The sequence below is a fragment of the Triticum urartu genome, chromosome 4A (assembly GCF_056163025.1).
Source record: "Triticum urartu cultivar PI428250 chromosome 4A, HENAU_Tu73, whole genome shotgun sequence".
NCBI classification, from domain to species: Eukaryota; Viridiplantae; Streptophyta; class Magnoliopsida; order Poales; family Poaceae; genus Triticum; species Triticum urartu.
Genome location: NC_141876.1, coordinates 618,108,396 through 618,113,314, shown reverse-complemented (window position 1 = coordinate 618,113,314; position 4,919 = coordinate 618,108,396). Strand labels below are relative to the sequence as shown.

Here is a 4,919-nt window from a genome sequence, read left to right as displayed (position 1 = left end):
AAATACATGATGAACATGTTTTATATACACGATAAACAACTAACATTTTCTAGATACAGGGTCAATATTTTGTATTATTTGATGAATACTTTTTAAATACAAGACGTAGCTTTTATAACATATATTCTTTTGCTAAAATATATGTATTTGATGAATTTACCACGATATGTGGAAGAGGCGTATGTAAAATACATCCTACCATTCGGTCGTATTTATCCTCACGTCCCATATGCTACCATGTGAATAGCCCTGGGTGTTCGATTAATTTGGTTAATACGGTTCGATTAGTACGGTTTATTGTTAAATATGGTTTTCATACATTGGTTAATACGACATGCAACAAAAATTGGGTTCAGTTCGGTTAAAACCATACTATTTCGGTACGGTTTCGGTAAATACCACATTAACTAACATTGACGTGAATTTTAGAACGACTCGACGAACTAAAGCATGACACAATCGCACATGAACAATTGACAAGTGAAAAAAAAGTAATTGGCATGCATAGTTCAGTACCAGCTAGGACCAGCAACAAGCATAACACAACTGTACAACAATAAAAGTACTGAAGTACTAAGGATTTGTCCAGAACTCAACTCTTCTAGACTTTGCACAACACAAGGCCCCTCAATCCAAACACACCCGGAAGCAGTAACCAAATAGAAAGCATCAGCGTTTCAGCGGCAAAAGCACGCACATGAATCGAGTAAGCATCAGCAAAATACGAGCGTCTGGGATGAAAGGGCAGGAGAGGGCAAGATGTGTGCCTCCGTGTCGGGAAAAGGAAGGCCGCCGGCCGGACGAACGGCCGAAGGGCACAGTGCCACGATAGTCCTGGACGAGATGATGAGGCCGACTTGAGCGTTGTCCTGGACGAACCGAACAGCTGCTCTGCCTTGATAGTCCTGTACCGTGGTGGACCGCTCCCGTCGACGACCACCGGCGCACACAACGTTGCCATATTCGCCCTGAAGAAGCACACCACCGACAATCTGGGGCCTGAGCACCACGGTGAGGAAGCTGGCGTCGGAGTGCTTGACGGCGCCCAGCGTGAGGTGCGGCTCCGGGCACGCAGGGTAGTAGTGGCAGCCGAGAAGCAATGCCTCTAGGCAACCCGTCTCCTCCTCCATGTATCCACGCTGCAACCCCAGAGCCTCAGACACTATCCCGAAGAGGAAGCGGCCCAGCTGCCTCATGAGCCTCGTGTACTCCGGCACGACGCCCCTGCACACCGGTGGCAGGATCTCTTCTGCCAGCCGGTCGGCGTCGTTGATGTACATGGTGTCACGCCACTTGGCTGCCGGTGACCGGAACAGGTCCGCGTTGCCGCTGTACTTGACGTGTCTCTCCTCATCCCGCGTGTAGTAGAGCTCCTTGGCCTCTACAGGCTCCTCGTGAAAGCCCCGCACCACCGACAGCATGTTCGACATGGCTGCCTCTGGCACACCATGGTTCACCACCAGGAAGAAGCCCAGTTTCTCCATAGCCGCTTTCACCTTGCTGACCACCTCCGATCGTTGGCCCGAGAGGTCGATGACTGGGATGGCAACATCGGTGGAGAAAGGCGCCAATGGGGCGAAGGACTCGGGAGGGTGGTGGAAGATGGCCGGGATGGCGGTGATGCCAGCGTCGACCAGGCCTTTGACGCCGGCCTTTGTTTCATCGAACGCCTTGAGGGCCCGGAGGCGCTCATGGTTGGAGTCGAAGGCCATGGGTGTATTATTGGTGGCTGGAGGTTAATTTTCCTATATGTCTGCGAGTAGTGCAGGATAGTGTATATATAGGTGACTAGCAAATCTTAAAGTATTACTTGAGTATCGCCGTCCTGCTACACAGCATACGAGAGTATTAATTGAGTATCCCGCTATGCGTCCATGAGTAGTGCAGTACTATAGTGCATATATAGATGCTTCTAACCAATTTTAGGGTATTATAATTGAGTATCCACGTCATTAACACAGGATACAGGAGTATTAATTGAGTATCCCTCTATACCCTCAGGGTGGTGTCTAGTATACTATATACTCACTTCGTCCGAAAATACTTGTCATCAAAATGAATAAAAAAAGATGTATCTAGAACTAAAATACATCTAGATACATTTCATTTTATTTATTTTGATGACAAGTATTTTCGAATGAAGAAAGTACATAACGTTTAACTAATTTAGAGTATTAATTGTGTACCACCGTCCAGCTATGAAAGGGATACTGATTGAGTATCCCGCTATGCGTCCATGAGTAGTGCAGTACAGTGTATATATAGATGCTTATAACCAATATTAGGATTTTTTTTGAAACTATGATGATTTTTATAGCAAATTCGAAAACTATACACCCTAATGGGGAAAATCAAAAGTATCACCCCGTCGGCCTCCTGTTGGCCGAAAAGGGACATTTCGGCCTCCTGTTGGCCGAAAAGGGCCAACCGTTGGCCAAAGAGTCCCTCTTCGGCCAACACCTGCTCTACTGTTTAAAAAAATTCATATCAAATAGGATTTTTAGTATTTTAATTTGATTCTTTTTTGCATTAAATTAGAAATTTTATGAAGTTTCTGTAGATATCAAGTTTGACTAGATTTGAAAGTTTGAATTTAATTTTTTCATGAATTTGCTCAAATAACTAGATTGCCTATAATTTGAGTTAGGAGTATTTTTTAAGATGATTCTTTTTGCTACTGGTTCTTTGTGAATTTGTTTATCAGTAGTAATTAATTGGCGAATTTTATAATTATTTAAAATTAGGTTTTTATGAAAACAGTTCTGTTTTAGTGTTTGTTAGGTTTTATGCTATTTCTTTTAATTTTAATTGCTTTAAATTTTTTTCTTTAGTTTTTTGACATATTCTTTTTGTTTCGGTTTAGTTATCAATAGCTATTTTATTTTTAGTATATTTTTTGTATTTTATTTCTTTTATCCTACTAGAAAACTTGTTTTGAGCTTCATAGGAGTTTATATTTAAAAGTGCCTTGTAAATCCTGTACAACCATTGCCGTTTTATACATGAAAAAAAATACTTTCCCGCAATCTTTTTCCCTCCATTTTCTTTGCCGCCATTTTATTTCCCACCATTCTCTCCCGCCACACTAAGGAGTGCTGCATCGACGGAGGATGACGATGATGCCTTCATGTGGAGTGTGAAACACTGTGTGAGAGAAGTCATAAGTGTGAAACACTCTTGGATGATGATGACGAAGCTGCAAACACTTATGACTTCTCTCAGACAGTGTTTCACACTCCACCAGCAGCACCGACGTAGGAGACACAGACCGTGTCAGACGATGTTATCTACGATCGTGGACACCATGAGGCTCGTTTTATAAGTTGAGAAGTGAAGATGGCGAGAAAGAAGATGGCGGGAAAGAAGATGGCGGGAGAGAATGGCGGAAAAGAAAATGGAGGGAGAGAATGACGTAAAAACCTAATTTTAAATAATCCTAAAATTCACCAATTAATTACTACTGATAAACAAAGTCACAAAGAACCAGTAGCAAAAAGAATCATCTAAAAAGAATACTCCTAGCTCAAATTATAGGCAATCTAGTGATTTGAGAAAATTCATGAAAATTCAAATTCAAACTTTCAAATCTAGTCAAACTTGATATCTACAGAAACTTCATAAAATTTCTAATCTAATGCAAAAAAGAATCAAATTAAAATACTAAAAATCCTATTTGGTATGAATTTTCTAAAAAGTAGAGCAGGTGTTGGCCGAAGAGGGACTTTTTGGCCAACCGTTGGCCGAAAAGTCCTTTTTGGCCAACCGTTGGCCGAAAAGTCCCTTTTCAGCCAACAAGAGGCCAACGGGGTGATATTTTTGATTTTTCTCTATTAGGGTGTATAGTTTCCGAATTTGCTATAAAAATCATCATAGTTTTAAAAAAATCCCGATATTAGGGTATTAATTAAGTATCCGCGTTTCTATACATGTGATACAGAGTATTAATTGAGTATCCCTCTATGCGTCCAAGGGTGGTGTAGTATAGTGTATATTTAGATGATTTTAAGCAATTTCGAGTATTAATTGTGTATCCCCGTGCAGCTACAAAAGGGATACTTGAGTATTAATTGATTAATCGGGGTATCCTATCTTAAATGAATTTCGGAAAACAAAAATAAAGGACGCCGATATTCACCACACGTGTGGCATAATTGGCATTCGCCCACACATCGTGTGTGGCATGAGCAGGAGGCAGTCCACACGGGTTGTGTGTGGGTGAACAATAGAATTGCCCACACATGTGGGCACAACTATTTCGTACCACACGCCCAACAAGTACTACTCATCCTCATCCCATGTGTGTGGCACGAAGCAAATATGCCCACACGTCCTGGCGCAGCTACATTAAGTACCCGCGAGATGACGGTTTAGTTGCCATCCGGGATGGCAGATGTAGTTATCCGGGATGGCAAATATGGTGTAAAAGCATGGCAACTCTTTTTGTTTTGGTTAACTATAGTTGCCATATCTAATTTATGATAGTTGTCGCGTGTAATCAAATCATAGTTATCGTGTGTGATTAACTATTTGCCACATGTGGTCAAACAATAGTTGACATGTGTGTTTACCTAGTTGCCACATGTGGTTAATCACAGTTGCCATGTATGTTTATATGATTGCCAGTACGCGCAACTGCAGTTGCCGTCTAGCAAATGATTCATAGTTGCCATGTGTGTTTGCCTAGTTGCCATGTACGCGCAACTGCAGTTGCCATCCAACAATGTACGACTGTCGTGTGGGCGAAAAGCAGTTCGCCTACACGCGTGTGAACTAGATGATGGTTGTGTGGGCAGAAACTAATTCGTCCACACAGCGCAGCTAGCAACCGCGTGATGTGGGACGTGTGAGGGACCTCTCCAACGTCCATACACCAGCCTTGTCCTACGTGACACGCGAAAACTACCTCGATGTGTCAAGAT

General features: G+C 42.4%; 1 pseudogene; it reads right to left on the bottom strand.

Annotated features, from left to right (window-relative positions):
- Positions 1-276: 276 nt before the first annotated feature.
- On the bottom strand, positions 277-1,732 carry LOC125553303 (1-aminocyclopropane-1-carboxylate oxidase homolog 1 pseudogene; annotated as a pseudogene).
- Positions 1,733-4,919: the final 3,187 nt, after the last annotated feature.